Source organism: Copidosoma floridanum, unplaced genomic scaffold (assembly GCF_036245765.1).
Source record: "Copidosoma floridanum isolate Cflo_tuat_1 unplaced genomic scaffold, Cflo_Japanese_pri ptg000016l, whole genome shotgun sequence".
NCBI classification, from domain to species: Eukaryota; Metazoa; Arthropoda; class Insecta; order Hymenoptera; family Encyrtidae; genus Copidosoma; species Copidosoma floridanum.
In genome coordinates, this window is record NW_028321893.1 from 14,430,247 (window position 1) to 14,449,521 (window position 19,275).

Consider the following 19,275-nt stretch of genomic DNA (forward strand, 5'->3'; position numbering starts at 1 on the left):
AATAAATTATTGGTTAACATGATAACTTTATATAACTTGACACTTTTATGTATACAGGAAAATTGTAAGTTAATTGACTCATAAATATTTATGGTTGAAGAATTTTTTTTGTAGACAATTTTTTAAATATTCATACCACTTTTTTTCGTTTAAATAAATATTATTCAACTTTTGCATTTTGACAATGCTACATATATAGCTAACCATTATAAAACATAGGTTTTCTTGAACTAGAAACCAACGGTGTGAAAACTTTAACCTTGTAATTGCAACTAGTATATATCTTCCCATACTTTACCGTTCCTTATGTAGAGCATTCAACACAAACCCCCTTCCATAGCCCCACGACCCAGCTCAAATGTCCAGTTACCCCCTCCTAACCGCTCACAAAATACCGAAAAATTGAGGTAAAAAAAGGTTTATTGTACGTAATAATTTATAATGCCGTGATACATTAATTTATAAATTTATAAGCGGCCAAAAAGAATACAGTAATGATGCCGCAGGCACCGTACTTAGTAGATCTGACTCTTTGTAAACGTTTCCTGTTCCTAAATTTGAGAGGCCCATGAAAGGATGACGCTAAGCCCCGATAAAAGAAATAAGAACATCAGAAAAAGCACAAATAAAATAATACCGGAAGAATTTTTTAAAGTGCTTTGAAAATTAGAAATAAAAATCGGCGTGATTAGATTATTTTGTATCAAAATAATTCCGAAGGGGATACAAGACATTAATAAATAAATACATATTTATAAAAAAAGAATTGAATTTGCTATGCTTATTATATAACTTTTACGTATACACTCATTTTTACCTCTTCTCTATCGCCCAGAATGGAAATAGGTGGACTTTGTATGTAGTAACTTCTTTATTATATGTAATACTCCATGAAATAATAATGAATGGTTTTATAATTATTTGATTTTGATTCATTCTTAAGACTATAACTACTGGTGCGCTAAAAATTTTTGAATCGTTGTAATTGTTAAACTATGTTAAAAATTTTATCTTTTCTATGTAATTCTATGTCATAATACGTTTATTAATTCACGTAATTCTTTTTATAATAGAATTCATGGAAGTATTGACACATCATTTTTATAAGTTCCCTTTCAGGGCCCTATAAAACCAAGATGAGAGAGAACTCACCTATCACATCATTTACTAAGTTTTGCAATATTTAATACGTGTATAAGTTTCAACTATTAATCAACATAAAGATTTATTTTTACGTTCATCTTATTCCGGAAGCCAGTCTCTTTTTTAACTCATCGGCTATAACATGTCCAAAAAAACTCTTTATATTTATTTTAGTACAACTAATAAACCATTAAAATTCTAACTAAGTTTGTTAAGAGCAGCGTTGGCTCAGTGATAATTAGCTACAAAATCATGCAACAACAAGAGTGTAGTTCGAAAAACTTATCTCCTACAAAAAGAAATAATGATAATAGTAAGAGTGAATTTTTAAATGTGTATACTTATGTGTATACTTGTGAAGCTCCGTCTTCCTGCGTGCTTGGCGTGCCAGCCCCTAGGGTCCAATAAGAAAATGTTAATATTAACTTTCATGCAAGTAAAATGAATTCATAGTAATTGTACACAATTCTTTTGCTTTATGGCTATGTATGCACTTGTAATGTTTTTTCCTATAGTTTCACTTAAAACGTTAAATAAAATAAGTAAAATTATGTTATACTCTAGAAAAAAGTACGTTGAGTATGTAAAAATGCATTATTATCAGTGATTTCATGAATAATTATTGTAAGTATATAAGTAGTATCATATCTGCAGTTGGTTATACCAAAAATAACACCCAAGATTTAAGAAAAATTAGTTTCTACAAAAAAATAAATGAGGAAGAGAAATATTCTGCATGTACAGAAAATAAAGAATTATTGTCATGCAATTATATAATAAGTTAGTGTTTGTACTATATAAATATTATGTATTATGGGTTAAATTAGTTTGCGTTATGTTCTGTATCATACTATTTTCCTGAAGGAATTATCTTTTTTTGATAAAATAAATCTATTTAGTTTGAAAGAAAATTTAAAAATAGAACAAAGCACCTCAAAAGACACACAAAAAAATACTATCTAATAATTTATAATTCTCCGTCATCTAGTTTAATAAAAAGTTCTATCACCATTATGAAAGCCAAGTTATTGCATAAGAGTTGAAATACATAGTAAAATAAGACCAAACGAACAAAAAGTTATAATATCAAGACACAATGCTTATTATCATGAATAAGAACTTATTACAACTTAAAATTTCTACATAGGTCTTATAAGCCATTTTTTATTCTGTATGAAAAGTTGTGGCTTTTTTCGGCTAATTTTGCATCACATGTGACGAAAACTGAAGGTATACAGTTGAAATAGTTTACTTTCTAACGAAATTTTGGAAGTCGAAGGTTATATCGAAAAAAAAAGGATACAAAGTATTAAAAGCTTAAGCTGTTTGTTTACAATAGCAACGAAGTTCTCACTCGATAATTATGAAGAAAGTTACCAAGCCAAAAAGCTCTTCTCGATGCAGCAAAATAAACAAACATCGATGTTTTGTAAGCTTCGAAGTTGATCTGGAAGTTGAATAGTACAAGAAAGTACAAGCAGTGAAGGATTTTGGTTGCGTTAAATAACAAAGTAAAATATGATTCAAAACGGAAATAACGAAATTCTAATTCAGTGTGGTCTTTAACTTCAGAAAAAAAATAGCGAGGAAGCGTCCAAAAAAAACGCTTAACCGAAGAATACAGAATCTAAGAGCAATTAAGGCTTACCAGATTTGAGAAGAAAGCCAACGAAGCGAAATCGACCAAAATTCTCAAAAAATAGAAATTGCTTGACTTGACTGTATACGCAACGGGCTTCCGCAGAGAGAATTAGGCAACACACGTAGCACCCGTGAACAGCTCACGCGTGGGCCCCACTTGCCAGAAAAGTTCTTTTGGTGGGGACGATACACACATTTACTCTTACAAGCCAGGTGAAAGGGAACATGGATAACAATAAGGCTTTAATGCATGAGTCATCCATGTAAGCAAAGATACAGTCATCTAGCTTCTATGGCTCTCCTCCTCCACAAGTACACCTTGCTATTAAAATGATTACCGTTGGTCAATCGAATTTAAAAGATAGAAATATATTTATACAGAAAATTTTCCCAATAACATTGTCTGCCAAGGTTTTTCGCTTATGTATGAGAAATAAAACATAGTATTGGGCACTAACTGCTCATTTTCCCCTATGTATATTATAAATCTTAAATTAAAAGAAAATGCCCAAGTTGCTTCTTCTAAATATGGAGCCCTAGTAAAAAGCCTCCTAAAAAAAATAACACGTTTTTATAAGTCTAAATTTTTTTTTTCTTATTTTGTTTTGATTAAAATAATAACAAAAATTAATTTAATATGCATAAGGTTTCATTTTTATTCAAAAATCTTTGGTTTATTTCTTGAAATAAATAAAAAAAAAAAAACTTTTATTTATCATTACTATTACTTTTTTTTCCGGGTTACCACGACAGTTTATTAGCCCTAGTCGCTGGGGCCGCCCACACACCACCTATTTGTGGGGGTGTATTGATGCACCCATTACACCAATCTCTAATACCGCACGTATGTCATGCCATGGGCACAGTAGTATCTCTGGTGAAACGTACAGAAGCACCTATACGCCATACACATACACAGGTGCAAGCGTGCACGTTTTCATGAAAGTGCACACCGCACTGGTCGACCGGTGCTGCTATGCTAAGGCAAAGCAGTGCATGAACAGAAAAAAAAGTAATTGGTTTTCGTGAGCAACTCATTCTAAGTATAAGTTAATTGTTTTCCATCGATATGTAAGTCACATTAAATCTTCATGAACTATTGTTTTAGCGTATTTGAGTAACAGTTATACAAAATATTTTATTCCACTTAATGGGTTATGTTAATAAGTTTTGTTTGGATTTTGATTTTTAAATTTATAGGTAACTGCCAAGTTAGTAAATAACCATTCTGGAAATTTTGTATTAGAGAAGTTTCATGGCAATTTTAGTAATGTAAAGTTTATTCATAAGGATAATAATTATTGCGAAATATCTGCTAATATTTGCTGTATTTAATTTTTAGGTAAAAATGAATCCATTCATAGAAACAAAAATTGAGAAATATTATAAAAAAGATTATTCGCACAAAGTCATTCCAAACAGATGAAACCGAAAATATAAAATACAAACATCACTAAGGACATCGTCAAGAATTTTAAGACTAAAGGCTGCGAAATTCGATATTAAAAATGTAAACACAACCTATGTAACCGAATAAAATATTTCGTACAACTATCACTTAAACACGCCAAAACAATAGTCCACAAAGATTTAATGTAACATATATATTAATAAAAAACCATAAATATATACTAACAAAATGTTACACACGAAAACCAAATTACTTTTTCTTCCGCTCATGCCTGTAAGGCTGGCAATCCCTGCCTGATATCGAATCTGTTGATCCCTACGTATAGACCTAACACTGTTTCGTATTTACTCAGGCCCCAAGAACTGTGGAGCTAGAAAAAAACCTTGAAATTACTCGAAAGAAAAATTACACGAAAAAACCCACCCCGAAACAACCGGGGTTACATAGGAACTTTTTCCGGCGATAACAGTCTTTGAAAAAATCTGCACTTACCGGGAATCGAAACAACGACCCCTAGAACGACGTTGTATCAGTAACAAGAACGCTTATCACTGAGCCAGCGCCACTCTCAACAAACTTAATTAAAATTGTAATATTTTATTTATTGTACCAAAATAAATATAAAGAGTTTTTTTTGACATGTTATATAATAGCCGATGAGTTAAAAAAGAGACTGGCTTCCGGAATAAGATAAACATAAAAATAAATCTTAATGTTGATTAATAGTTGAAACTTATACACGTATTAAATATTGTAAAACTTGGTAAATGGAGTGATAGGTGAGTTCTCTCTCTTCTTAGTTTTATAGGGCCCTGAAAGGGAACTTATAAAAATGATGTGTCAATACTTCCATGAATTCTATTATAAAAAGAATTACGTGAATTAATAAACGTATTATGACATAGAATTACATAGAAAAGATAGAATATTTAACATAGTTTAACAATTATATCGATTCAAAAATTTTTAGCACACCGGTAGTTATATTCTTCAGAATAAATCAAAATCAAATAATTATAAAACCATTCATTATTATGGAGTATTACATTTCATAAAGAAGTTACTACATACAAAGTCCACCTATTTGCCTTCTGGGCGATAGAAAATATGTAAAAATAAGTGTATTCGGACTCGTTAAAATACCTCAAAACCCAATAAACCAGTGCGCTTACTGCCAGTGCGCTAGTTTATTTAAATAAATAATAACTCGAGCAGCTTAACCTAATGACCCGACGCGCTTACTGCTACCGCCCGAGTTTACTTAATAGAGTAATAACTCGAGCAGCGTAACCCAATGACCTGGCGCGCTTACTGCCAGCGCGCTTGGTTTTTTAAATAAATCATTAATTCAAGCAGCAAAACTCAATGACCCAGCGCGCTTACTGCCGGTACGCTTAGTTTTTTCAGTAAATTAAAATCCTGATGAGCTGCCATCGTTTTCGTAATATTAATAATGAAAATTCATTTATTATCATATAGTAGCCAAATTTCTACACTACTACTGAAGTACTATGCATGGCGCGTTGGGTTTATTTTAAACTATTGAATTTTAGTTGTTTCAATTTACAAAAAATGATGTTTATTATCTTCGTAGTGATATTCTACATGCAGAATTTTTTTTTTATTTATAAGTTACTCATAGTATGTTTATTTCAATAGTTTTAATAGTGGATACTCATCGCTACGAGGCTGTAGCAGCTAATTTTTTTTATTTTACAGTAATAACAATAAAATTTCCTTTTCGAGGAGCTGAAGCGTAGGCTAAATCTGAATTTAAAATGTAAGGAATTTTTTAATCCAAGAAGCCTTAAAGCCATAAATATCACAAAAAATTTACTTCACGATCCTACTTACTTTATAATAATACAATGACTAGCTTGACTGACATAGATCTGTGAAAAATTAAATAATTACTTTAATACTAAATAAATAATTTATTCTTTGTTCATGCTACTATTAAAGCTTTTTAAATGTTCTTTGGTAATATCTATGTTGCTACAATTTATATCGTATACTTTACCGTTTAATCTTAAAAAACATTTTGCATTTGATAACAAAATACCCGTACCATTAGCCTTTGCATCTTTTAGTTCATTTACCACGGAAAAAACTCTTTCTGGTTCCGCATTCGAGTGAGGTACAGAAAAAATTCTCTCAATTAAGAATGTTTAAGCGGGAAAAAAACTTTCTCCTGCCTTATTTCTCAAGTCCATTATTTTTCTCTAAAACTGCTATGTAAAGTGATTAATTAAATTTTTTTTTTTTCATTTGCGTCAAAATGTGTGCCACTTAAAAGCTATTTAATCGGAATTCAAAAATGGAAAGTATTTTTTCATAAAAGTGTTTAATTCTGAAAATTGTTTTTTGCTCAATTCATCTAAAGCTATAAGGGGATCGAGAAATTCTTAATTCATAAAAAAGTTATCGGTCTAAAGTAAACGTTTACTGATATCTGTGAATACGGATACGTAAAATTTCTGACAATCAATTAAAACTTCCTTAATTTGTTCATTCGTCAATTTCGAGACATGCGGGTCCAAAGTACATTTCATTTAAAGGCAATAGATTTTCATGACCGTCGAAACAAGGCAAAAAAATGTTTTCAAGGGATTGTGTATTAATAAAATTCATAGAAATATTTTTCAACAAGTTCTGCACTGATATTTTGATTTGATCAGTTTTAAAATTTTTACTTTGAAATTTTGCATTAAATGTACTAAAATAAATTAAGATTAAATTTAAGAAAATACGAGTAAGCTTTAACCGTAGGATCTTGCAATAAATTTAATATTTTTTCTGCGTTCGATTCTGGTTTCTCTCCACTTTTTATGAGCTTGTTTTCTCAAAAACTTCTACAGTAAAAAAATCTATAAGCGCGATCAAAAGGCAATCAAAGCATCTGTACACCCTTAACCAAAAGTAGGAAAATGAACGCTCAAAAGAAGAATACGTGCAATTCAAGTTTTTGAAAGTGTAAAACATAAAATTTGATCTTTTAAAAGAATAATATCAAAAACTCTACTTTTCAAAAGTATAAATATCGTATTTTCTACTTTTAAAAGTAAAAATTTTGTTATTTCTACTTTTGAAAAGTACAAACGAATACTTTCTACATTCCAGAAGTTCTCTATTACATCTATACAGACAATGAAATTCGTTAAAAGTGAGTATTTACCTTAGTTAGTTGCGGCTCTAACGACATTTTTTAATTTACTTCACTTCATTAAAATAAAAAAGTAACAAAACTGTCAAGTAAAAAGTATATAGATGCCTTGTGACTGGAACAAGGATGAACAGGTTATCTCAACGTTGTTGTAGTTATTCCCAGTGTATACTACATATTATACTTTTGAAAAGTATAAATTGTAAAATCATACTTTTGAAAAGTTTAATTTAATAATATTATACTATTAAAAGAAACAAATTTTGATGTAAACTTTTGGAAAGTGTGAAAGACATAATTTCTACTTTTTTCAAGATGAAATGACTTGATTAATTCTTTTTAAAGAAGGAAAGAAACGTTCCTACTGTTAAAAAGTAGGATTTTACGGTTTTCTACTTTTGTTTTGTATAATTATTACTTTTGAGCGTTCATTTTCCTACTTTTGGTTAAGAGTGTAAGCTTCAAGCAATCTTGTTTCGGACAACTTTAGGGTTTTATTATCAAGCAAAACTAAATACTCTAAATTTACCACAAGTTCCTTGCTTCGCCTTAGACTACACGAAAGATAAGAACAAACGCTGCGAGCAAGATCTTCCGTTTTTTTTGGGATTAAAGTATAACAATTTTTTGTGATTTGCGGCAGTCTGGAAAACGCAATTTGAAAGAAGTAAGTTTGGAACTATTTTACGAACGTATTTTTGAAACCTCCTTTTTCCCCGATCATTACACTGGCGGTATCGCAAAATAGAGCTACCATATTTTTCATAATAATTGAGTTGTCGTTAAAGAATTTCTTCAAAGCGTTAAATAAGTCCTGAGCACTACCGTATCTTGCATCAATTTCTAACAATTACAAAAGATGTTACACAACAGACTTTTTTTTATGCAAATAATACTGAACACAAATACAAAAAAATTTATTGTTACTTATGTCTGTGCTCTCATCTACTATAATTAAAAAAAATATACCGTTCAGAATTTCTCTAAGCTTTGAAAGCTCGTAAAGGTATTAAACATTTTTAATTTTTTTAGAATTATTTTGTGCGACAAACAAGCTCGTACGCATTTCAACTACATGAGTTCTCTCTTAAAATGACAGACTTTCATTTAACACGATAACAAAAGAACCTAGATCGATCGCAGCACTAAAATTATCATTATGAGTAGCACCATAGACATATAAAAATGTAGACTGCTCGTTCTTGTGTACGGCGCTGAAGCAAAAGTAGAAGAAGACACAACATCGAACGTGAGTATCTGTTTTTCTCGTACATTGCCAAACGTGGAAATGTGCAAAAGAGACAGATACCCACGTTCAATGTTGTATCTCCTTCTACTTGTGCTTCAGCGCCGTACATAAGAACGAACAGTCTTTATTTCTTACATGTCTATGAGTAGCACTGGAACCATGACATACTGAATTACTTTTACCCAGAAATTCTAAGTCTTTTTTTGTAAGCTTTACAATAAGCTTTCAGGTTACCAGTAACGTGCTTTGCTAGCCAATCTTTTAACACCAGATCGCGCAACCAATCCTCTTAAAAGAGATAGCCAAATGCTTTTTTATTTCACTGGGATTCAAACTGCTGTTCGGTCGTTTCTAGTTTTGAGGTGGGCTATCAAGGTTAAAAATTGATGCACTAAAAAAGATCACGATGGCTAGATAAACGGTACAAATTATGAAAAAATAATTAACGCCAAGACCATTTTTGAAAATTCTCCGAACATAATGTAAACAAACCACTGACGCTCCCTACGACCGATACCAAAACAATGTATTAACAGTATAATAACCTACCAACGCTAAAATACGAAGAAAAACAAAAATGTATAGTAGCTACTCTTAGTTCAAACGTGCCAAACACTTTTTTAAGCAAAAAAAAAAAAAAAAAAAAACTACTTAACTCATAAAAATCCACGATGTACGGAAAGACAGCACGTTTCCCAAGGACTTCGCTGACAGCAAGAGGTATATACATAGCTGTCTGCTAGGCACACCTGTTAACGCCACTAAGTTTGTGCACAAGCATTTGTTTGTTTTCGCACGCATTGTACAAATGGACAAAAAAAGAGAAATGACAAACAGCACAGTCTAATCACAGTAATGTTTTTTATATACAAAAAAGGATTTATCCCTCAAATCCATGCATAGAAATTTTATATCCGTGACCTGTTGAATAACACACCCATACAATCTCACAGAATACGGCAGCTCATGCTATACAACGAATATACAGTCATATACGTGGGCAATAGGCAGAGTGTCGTGGACAATACGCACAGTGACGTAAATAAAAACCTATTCAAGAGCGAGTCAAATTATAGGTAATAAGCAGCTGATAAAATTATTTTAATAGCTGCTCGTAATGTAAACTCATTAAAAAAAAACAAGCGCGCTGGCAGTAAGCGATCCGTGTCATTGAGTTAAGCTGCCCTAGTTAAGAAACTATCTAAAAATCCAAGCACGATGCCAGTAAGCGCGCTGGGTCATTAAGTTTTGCTGCTCGAGTTAATAATTTATTTAAAAAAGCAAGCGCACTCGCAGTAACAGCACCAGGCCATTGAGTTAAGCTGCACGAGTTAATGATTTATTAAAAAAACCAAGCGCGCTCACAGTAAGCGCGACAAGTCATTCAGTTTTTCTGCTCAAGTTAATGATTTATTTCAAAAACCAAGCGCGCTGGCAGTGAGCGCGCCGAGTCATTAGGTTGGGCTGCTCAAGTTAATAATTAATTGAAAAACCGAGAGCGCTGACAGTAAGCACGTCGGGTCATTGGGTTGAGCTGCTTGGCTTATAATGTGTTTAAATAAACTAGCGCGCTAGCAATAAGCCCACTGGGTCGTTGGGTTAAGCTGCCCGAGTAATTATTTATTCGAAAAAATTAGCACGCTGAAAGTGGCCACGATATGTCATCGAGTTTTGCTCCTCGATTGAATGATTTATTTAAAACCCAAATTAATAAAAATTATTTAAAAAACCAATCGCGTTGGCAGTAAGCGCACCAAGTCATTGGGTTGAGCTGCTTGAGTTATTATTTATTTAAATAAACAAGCACGCTGGCAGTAAGCGCGCTAGATCAGTAAGTTTTGCATCTCCAGTTAATGATTTATTGAAAAAACCAAGGACGCTGGCAGTAAGCGCACCCAGTCATTAGGTTAAGCTGCTCGAGTTATTATTTATTTGAATAAACAAGCACGCTAGAAAGAAGCAGGCCAGATCATTGAGTTGTGCTGCTCGAGTTAATAGCGTATTTAAAAAATCAAGCGCGCTGGCACTAAGTACACCGGGTCATTAAGTTGTGCTGCTCATGTTACTAATTCACTTAAAAAACCAAGCGCGCTGGCAGTCAGCAGGCCAGGTTATCAAGTTTAGCTGCCCAAGTTGACAATTTATAAACAACCCAGCACGCTAGCAGTAAGCGTTCTGCGTCATTAAGTTTTGCTGCTTGAGTTAATACTCATTCTCAAAATAAGGTACGCTGGCAGAAAGCGCGCCAGGTCATTAGGCTTCGCTACTCAAGTTAATGATTTACTTAGAAAACCAAGAACGCTAGAAGTGAGCACGCCGAATCATAGGGTTGAGCTGCTTAAGTTACTATTTATGTAAATAAACTAGCACGCTGGCAGTAAGCACGCCAGATCATTAAGTTTTGGTGCTTGAGTTTATGATTTATTAAGAAAACCCAGCCCACTAGCAGTAAGCGCAACGAATCATTTAGTTTTGCAGCTCGAGTTGATGATTTATTTACAAACTCAAGCACGCAGTCAGGGATTGGGATCAGCTGCTTTAATTATCATTCATGGAAGTAAACTAGCGCGCTGGCAGTCAGCGAGCCGAGTCGTTGGTTTGGCTCTTCAAGTCCATAATTTAATCAAAAACCAAGTTCGCTGGCAGTAGGCGAGCCACGTCAAAACATTTGCTGCTCGAGTTAATAACTCATTTACAAAACTAAGCGCACTGGAAGTAAGCTTGCGGGATCATTGAGTTTCGCTGCTCGGGTTAATGATTTATTTAGATAACCAAGAGAGCTAGCGGTAAGCGAGCCAGGTCATTGAGTTAGGCTGCGCAAGTTAATCATTTATTTCAAGAACCAAGCACGCTGGCAGTAAGGGCACTCAGTCATTAGGTTTAGCTGCTCGAGTTAATAATTTATTAAGAAAACCAAGCGCGCTTGCAGTAAGCGCGGGGGGTCATTAAGTTTTGCTGCTCAAATTAATAATTTATTTAAAGAACCAAGCGTTCTGGCATTAGGCGCACTGGGTCATTGGGTTAAGCTGCTCGAGTTATTATTTACTAGGGTGCGCCGCGCCGCCCTCTGCGCGCTCTGCACGCCAACCCCCAAACTTGTTTCATTAAACATATTCTGAATGGTAATTTAATTTTAATAAAATAATTAAATTTTAAAAATAATTCTAAGCGATGAAACGACTTCAAATAGTCTTTGAAAGCACTGCATGTAATCAGCGCTTGTCTGCTTAATCTCAGATGTACATTTAAATGTACGGCCTTTCGTCAATTACAACCGATTAGATCACGATGTATTCTGTCAACAGTCAAGTGATAGTCATTCTTTCAGGATGTATTTAAATAATTTAGCACGGTTGCAGTAGGCACGCCGGATCATAAGGTTAAGCTGCTTACGTTATTAATAAACTAGCGCATTCGCATTTAGCACGCCAGGTCATTGAGTTTTGCTGCTGGAATTAATAATTTATTCAAAAAACCAAGCGCACAGTCAGTAAGCGCGCCGGGTCCTTAAGTTTTGCTGCTTAAGTTTATAATTTATGTACAAAACCAAGCACGCTGGCAGTAAGCACGACAGGTCATTGAATTCGCTACTCAAGTTAACGATTTGGTTAAAAAACAAAGCGTGCAGGCAAAAAGCACGCCAGATCATTAAATTTTTATGCTCAAATTAATAATTTATTAAAAATCTGAGCACGCAGGCAGTAAGCCCGCCAGGTCATTAAGTTTTAATGCTCAGGTTGATGATATGGTTAGAAAACAAAACGCGCTGGCAGTAAGCGCGCCCAGTCATTGGGTTAAGCTGTTTTAAATATTATTTATTTAAATAAATAATGGCATCAAGTGCGCTAAGTCATTAGGTTAAGTTTCTCGAGATGATAATTCATTGAAAAATCATGCGCGGTTGCGGTATGGGCACCGGGTTATTGAATTTGCTGCTCGAGTTATTATTTATCAACAAAATTAAGCACCTTGGCAGTAAGCGCGATAAGTCATTAGGTTTTGCTTCTGAAGTTAATGATTCACTTAGAAAACCAAGCACGTTAGCAGTAAGCACCAAAATATTGGGTCAAGCTGCTCAACTTAAATAAAAACCCCACTTTCCAAGATTAAATCGCCTATTACATCATCTGATACTAGACCTATATCTAAGTTTCCAGAATTATCCAAAATTGTCGAGAGGCTTGTGCACAATTAACTGTATACTTTTATTGAAAATCATAACTTGTTTTGTCAAAATCAATCCGGCTTTCGCAAGAGGTATAGCACCCAGTCTGCTATGCTTCATGTAATAGATAACATTAAATATGCAATAGATATTAAAAAATTTACTACTTTGATATTATTCTATTATTCAAAAGCTTTTGACACGGTGCCTCACATCCTACTTTAAAAAAAACTACGATAATTCAACTGTGATGATATGACGATGCGCTACAGCGCGCTGATTCTATGACTACTTAACAGATCGTAAACACGCTATCCACATTGATGGTGATGTCCTATCTGACTGGCTATCACCAACTTCTGGTGTTCCACAAGAGAGTATATTGGGGCCACTTCTTTTCCTTAGATTCATAAATAACCTGCCAGGTGTCCTGACCCATTGCAGCTATCAACTATTTGCTGATGATCTGCAAATCTACCATTATTCTAATGTCAACGATATAAATACTGCTTTTGAACAAATTCAGGATGATATTAATGCTATATTAAATTAGCCGATTGCAAATGGACTGGCCATAAATCAAAACAAGACTAAAGCGATGCTCTTGGGAAGTGTGAGTTTTCTACCTAGATTTGATTTTCGGTACTTACCCAATCTAATGCTTCACGGTCAAAATAGTAAGTTCATCTTTCAGATCAAAACGCTCAGCTTCTGGATCACTCCTTCTTTACACTGGGGTCAACATGCTACTTATATCTCTGGCCACGTTTTCAGAGCTTTATATTCGATTAAGCTTTTTAAGCATACCCTTTTATTTAATTTAAGAAAGAATTTGATTGAAAGTCTTGTTTTTCCTATATTTGACTATATGTCTCCGGCTTATCATGCGATTGATTCTCCATCAAATGCTAAATTGCATAGGGCATTAAATGCTTGTGTACGGCTTGTCTATAAAAATACACCTCGTGTCGAGCGCATTACCCAATATCACTAGGCCTTAGGATGACTTGATGTTGACAGCAGACGTAATTGTTTCCTCGGATCTTTCGCTTTTTCTGTAATATCACGAAATCGACCATTGTATATTTCAAGACATTTCATTCAAGTAAGTGACTGTGAGGTACTGCGCAGATTAGTTAGAATTTTACCTAATTGCTTGCTCTGTCCAGTTCTCAAAACTGAGACTTATCGTAGGTCTTTCTTGATCCAGTCAACCTACCTACTAAACCAGCTCGGTTTCCTTACTTTCGATCCTGTATTCATAAACTCTTTAAAAGTACACTTTGGTATTCATTATTAAATAAAGAAAGAGCCAACTCGGGTTTGGAACCGATTGCTTTTTGATTGTTGTAAACTAGTTTTAAGTCAATATTATTTATTTTTATTTTTATTTTTATTTTTCATTTTTATTTTAATATATAAATTTAAATAGTCATCTATATAGTTATAAACAATCATAGTTTTTAATAATATAGCGAACAATACAGTAATACAAGATTCTTCTTCAATTTTAGCTATTGTTTCAGTTGATTAAAATATTCGAACTCCTTGCGATGCTATTTTATCTATTTTGTATAATATTGTTCTATTATAGTAATATTACAGAACTATTTTATTCAATTCAATTTTAGTGCGTTTCTAAAAAGTATAATTCATTTCTTCTTTATATTAACTGTAAATGTGATTAATGGTAATGCGATTATTTGTCACCATCCTTATTGTACCTACTCTTATACTTTCTCGTAAGCAACATTTTGTTAAACTCTTTTTATTATGCATATGATAAATATATTTACTGTACTATTTTCTAAGGGCCAAACATGGTTTCACCCTCAAGGCCTCAATAAAGTTACAATACAATAAATGATTCATTTCAAAAACCAAGCAAGATGGCAGTAAGCGCAACAGTTTATTAAATTTGCTGCTCTCGTTGATTATTAATTCACAAAACCAACCACACTAGCAGAAAAAGCTCCAGGTCATTGGGTTAAGCTGCTTGAGTTATTATTTATTTACATAAACTAGCGCACTGGCAGTTGTCGCGCCAGGCCATTAAGTTTTGCTGTACGAGTTAATAATTTATTTAAGAAACCAAGCGCGCTAAATCACTCAGTCTTGCTGCTCGAGTTAATTATTGATATAAACCAAGCGCGCTGACAGTAAGAGCGCCAGGTCATTAAGTTTTTCCACTCGAGTTATTATTTAATTAAATAAACTAGCACGCTGGCAGTAAGCGCACCCATTCTCTGGTTAGGCCGCTCGAGACGTTATTTTTTTAAATAAACTGACGCGCTGGCAGTGAGCGCACCGGGTCATTAGATAAAGCTGCTCGAGTTATTATTTATTTAATTAAACAAGCACGCTAACTGTGAGCACACCAGGTAATTGAATTAAGCTGCTCCAGTTATTATTCATTTGAATAAACTAGCGTACTAGCAGTAAGGGCGCCAGATCATTGAGTTTTTCTACTCAAAGTAATGATTTCTCTAGAAAAACAAGCGCGCTAGCAGTAAGCGGGCCAGGCCATTAGGTTAAGCTGCCCAAGTTAATAATTCATTTAAAAAACCAAGCACGCTGACAGTAAGCGCGCTGGGTTATTGAGTTTTGCTGCTCAAGTTGATACTTATTTACAAAATGAGGCACGCTGGCAGTAAGCACGTCTGATCATTAGGCTTAGATGTTCAAGATATTATTTATTCATATGAACAAGTGCACTGGCAGTAAGCAACACGGGACATTGAGTTTTGCTGCTTAAGTCAATGATTTATTTAAAAATAAATCACGCTGGCAGTAAGCGCGCCAAAACATTAAGGAGAGGTTCTCGAGTTATTATTTATTTAACCAAACTAGCAAGCTGGCAATGAGCGCGTCGGATCATTTAAAATTGCTGTTAAAGTTAATGATTCATTCGAAAAACCAAACAAGCTGGAAGTAAGCGCGCCGAAACAGTCAGTTAAGCTCCTCGAGTTATTATTTACTTAAATAATCTAGCACGCTGGCAGTAAGCAACCCGGGTCCTTGAATTTTTCTGTTTGAGTTAACGATTTACTCAGAAAACCAAGCACGCTGGCAGTAAGCGCCACAAAACGTTGGGTTAAGCTGCTCTAGTTATTATTTATTTAAATAATGAAGCGCACTGGCAATAAGAACACGGAGTCATTGGGTTAAGCTACTCAAGTTCTTATTTATTTCAATATACTAGTGCGTTAGCAGTAATCACGCCAGATCATTGTGTTTGCTGCTCAAGTTAATAATTCATTTAGGAAACCAAGCACACTACCAGTAAGCAGCATAACATTCGGTTAAGCTGCTCAAGTTAATGATTCAGTTAAAAAACAGAGCGCGCTAGCAGTAACCACGCCAGTTAACTGAATTTGCTGCACGAGTAAATTATTTATTTACAAAACTAACCCCCAGCAGAAAGTGCGCCAGGTCATTGGGTAAAGCTGTTCCAGTTAGTATCTATCTAAATAAACTAGCGCGCTGGCAGTAAGCGCGCCTAGTCTCTGCTTAAGCCGTTCAAGATATTATTGTTTCAGATAAACTGACGCGCTGGCAGCAAACACCCCGGGTCATTAGGTGAAGCTGCTCGAGTTATTATTTATCTAAATAAACTAGCACACTGGCCGTAAGCTTGCTGGATCATACGGTTGAGCTGCTCAAGTTATTATTTACTAGATTAAACTAGCACGCTGGCAGTAATCGTGCTGGGACATCGATTTTTGCTTTTCGAGATAATGTCTTATGTAGAAAACTAAGCACACTGGCAGTGAGCACGCCAGATCATGGGGTTAGGCTGCTTAAGTTATTTTTTATTTAAAAAAAGTAGCACGTTAACAGTAGAAGCACTAAGTCATTGGGGTAAGAAGCCTATTTTACTATTTATTTAAATAAACAAGCGCGCTGGCAGAAAGCGCAACAGGTAATTGGGTTAGGCTGCTGGAGTTATCTTTTATATAAATAAACTAGCGTGCTGGCAGTAAGCATGCCAGAGCATTAGGTTAATTTACTCGAGTTTCTACTTATTTAAATAAACTAGCGCGTTGGCAGTAAGCATGCCGGATCATAGGGTTAAAATGATTCAGTTGTAATATATTCAAATAAACTAGCGCGCTGGCACTAAGTACGCCATGTTATTGAGTTCTGCTGCTTGCGTTAATGATTAATATGAAAACCCAAGCGCGCTGGCAGCAAGCGCTCCGGTAAATCGGGTAAAACTTCTCAAGTTATTATTAACTCAGATAAACTAGCGCACTGGCAATAGGCGCAGTGGGTCATTGGGATAGGCTGCTCAAGGTATTATTCATATAAATAAACTAGCACGCTGGCAGAAAGCGCGCTAGAACATTGGGTTTAGCTGCTCGAGTAATTATTTATTTAAATAAACAACTGCGCAGGCATTAAGCATGCTGGGTAATTGGGTTAAGCTACTTGAGTTGTTATTTATTTCAATAAATTAGCAGACTGGCAGTAAGCGCGCTGGGTCATCGAGTTTTGCTGCTGGAGTTAATCATTTATGTAGAAAACTAAGCACGCTGGAAGTAAGCGTGCCGGATCACGGGGTTAAGCTGCTCGAGTAATTATTTATTTAAATAAACTAGCACGTTTGTAGTAGGGGCACTCGGTCATTGAATTAAGCTGCTTGAGTTAGTTATTCAAATAAACCAGCGCGCTTGCAGTAGGCGCACCGGATAATTGGCTTAAGCTGCTTGAGTTATTATTTTTCTAAATAAACTTGCGCGATGGCAGTAAGCACGCTGGGTCATTGAGTTTTGCTGCTCAAGTTAATGATTTATTTGAAAAATTAAGAGCACTGAGAGTAAGTGCGCCGGTTCACTGGGTTTCATGTACTTGGGTTGATGTTTTCGGGCTGTGCACGCTGGGTTGTTAAGTTTAAGGTATTTGAACGAAGCGTAAGTGCTCGGCCAATGAGAGACCTTGTGCACAGAAGTTTACGCAAGTTCTCAGTTTGATATCAGAGCACTGCCCCCCACTACTTTCATGAAAGTTGACAGTGATTATACCGTATTTCTCGGACTTTGATGTGTATACAGACGTGTGCGTGTCGTATACGTAAGAATCTATTATTTTTAACTAGCTTTGTTATTAAATTTCTTTAGGACAAAACTTTCTTATTGCTATGATTTATTTTTTCGTCAAGAACAAATTTTAAGTCATAAGTGATTTATAGAGGGTCGTTGCGCAAAGCGTTATTTTGATTATGTATCAAATTATTCAGTGAAATATTAAATTATATAGTTAACTGTGTGGGGTACTTTAAGCAACCTTTTATTATACAACACAAATTATCTTTGTAGTTAAAAGATTATTTGTTTATGCATATTTTACTCAAAATCTTTTAAGAAAAATATTATTTAATACATTATAAAAATAATTTCATACATATTTTCGTATTGTAAAAATGTTAATTTTAGAAGAATACTAACTAATAAAAACATGTTTCTTTTCTTACAATTAACTTTTTTTAAAACTATTTTTCCCCACCGCCTAGAAGGCAAATTTATGGACTTTATAGATACAAATAATCAATAACCATTCCATTTATACAACTAAGAGTACGATCAGAAATCAATCTATATCAATTGTATTTCAATCGATTTTCAAGTAAAAAGTTCTTGGTGTACTAAGCATTTTCTTGTTGGCATGTATGATAAACTTTGTGCAAAATGTCAATTTTTATGTGCATGTATTATATTATTTTGTATAAGTGTTAATAATACCAATACACACATAAATTGAAATTGCGTTTAGTTTATTATGAACACAAACAGTCTATTCCTTTTTTGTTTTAAATTAATGTTGGAATCGGTATAATAAATGAACACAATGTATATTCATAGAATGTATAATTAGGTAATAAATTTTGTCTATGCATATAAGAATATTGAAATCATGTTGTTATTGTTTGATGCATTTTTACTTATTATCAAAAATGTCTTTTCAAACTACATTTACAACATCTAAAATGTTTTCTCTATCAATTATAACAAAATTTTCATTTTTATTTTTGCATCTCGGGATTCACCAAATGAATTGTCGCTCATTTGTTGCTGAAAAATCAGCCTATTGCCGATTTTGTTGGCAATCTTAAAAAGAGTGAAAACGCAATTTTTGCCGATCAACATTTCAAACTAGCTTGACGTACGTACGTAACTCCAACTAGGAGGCAAATAGCTCCATGAAATTCGCGCAATAATTTGTCGCTAATTAGTAGCTGAAAAATTAGCCTATTGCTGATTTTTTTGTCGATCTTGAAACGAGCGAAAACGCAATTTCTGCCGATCAGCATATCAAGCTAGCTGGCTACACGTGCGTCTTTCTGACTAGGAGGCAGATATCTCCACGGGATTCAAGCGATATTTTGTCGCTAATTTTTCGCTGATAGATCAGCCTATTGCCGATTTTGTTGTCGATTTTAAAACGAGCGAAAACGCGATTTCTGCCGATCAGCATATCAAACTAGCTTAACACACGTACATATC

General features: G+C 34.2%; 1 protein-coding gene across 1 annotated transcript in view; it reads right to left on the minus strand.

The window, feature by feature from the left end:
• The window catches only part of Suv3 (Suv3 RNA helicase), a 348,081-nt gene that overhangs the window by 234,033 nt on the left and 94,773 nt on the right, over window positions 1-19,275 (minus strand). The gene's annotated exons all lie outside the window — the stretch shown is intronic.